Source organism: Festucalex cinctus, chromosome 17 (genome assembly GCF_051991245.1).
Source record: "Festucalex cinctus isolate MCC-2025b chromosome 17, RoL_Fcin_1.0, whole genome shotgun sequence".
Taxonomy (NCBI): Eukaryota; Metazoa; Chordata; class Actinopteri; order Syngnathiformes; family Syngnathidae; genus Festucalex; species Festucalex cinctus.
In genome coordinates this window covers 1641399-1642599 of record NC_135427.1, presented here as the reverse complement: position 1 = coordinate 1642599, position 1201 = coordinate 1641399, and the positions used below count along the sequence as shown (strand labels likewise).

Below are 1201 nucleotides of genomic sequence, written 5' to 3'. Positions count from 1 at the left end.
CCTTTTCCGTGTAACGTTGATCTATCAGGTGCTAAAAGTTCTTCTGTTGATTGACGCCATGTCATTAGGAAATTAATATTCTAAAATTACTTAGATTGCACAGTGCGCAAGAGTGATTTGAATTTTTTTTATTTAGATTTTCTATTTGTTAAGAGTAATATAAACACAACACGTGACATTATAAGTTAGTTGTATTCATATTCATCTTATGAAATTATACATTGATTTATAATTTATTTTTTTACCGCACAATTTTCTTCATTGAAACTGCTGAGGGGTCAACATTTTTCAAATAGCTAATGCTACTGTGCATGAATTTGTGGTTTCCTAACCACACACTTTTACTTTGAACAGCTCAAATCTGCGACATTTCTGGTGTTTTCATGAATCCTCGGAGATGTGTGCTCTTCAAAACAAAACAAAAATCGCGTATCGTTATGGGGCCATTATTGTTGTTATTATTGCCTCACACGCTTAGTATTTTATGCATTACGTGTGTATTTATTCAAGTATGACGGGGGATGTGGTGTAAACAGGGAGACAACGTGTTGCGTAGCGGCAGCTAAAGGTGAACTTTAGCCATTACGTCAGGCGATAATCTGACCAGATAACATTTCTCTGGAATTCCATTCCGAGATTGAATTACATTACATGAAAAAAAAAGATCGAGCTAGCCAGGAGTCGAACCTAGAATCTTCTGATCCGTAGTCAGACGCGTTATCCATTGCGCCACTAGCCCACTGTGTAAACTTCCGTGTAGGAGCTATATATAGGATGTAAAACGTCATTTGTGCCACCAGAGGGAGACGTCTCTTTCTGTACAGTACGTTTTATTTTCTATAATCAGATTTATATTGTCTTGTTGTTTTAAAATATATCTAAACAAAAGAGTATATTTAATTCAGTATGAGTAGTTTTAACTCTACATTTTTTTATTTAAATTGAATTTGTTTTATATTTATCGTCCTATTTATTTGTTAAAGAAATATACAGCAGAGTGCACATTTAATAATTATTTGTATTCATTTTCCATATTAAAATTTATGATTCATACTTTTTAAGTCAAACAATATACACCAGGCTGTTCATTGAGTTTGTTTTGTTGTTTTTTTTGTTTGTTTGTTTTTTTAATTAAAAGAAAAAAAATTGGCCTTGGTATCATACTTTTAATGTATGTTTTAAAAAATATATTTGTAATATT

At 31.8% G+C, this 1201-nt stretch overlaps 1 non-coding gene across 1 annotated transcript; it reads right to left on the bottom strand.

Moving 5' to 3' along the window:
- Nucleotides 1-666: 666 nt before the first annotated feature.
- Nucleotides 667-739, bottom strand: trnar-acg (transfer RNA arginine (anticodon ACG)). The gene has a single exon. It is a non-coding gene; the product is annotated as a tRNA-Arg (tRNA).
- Nucleotides 740-1201: the final 462 nt, after the last annotated feature.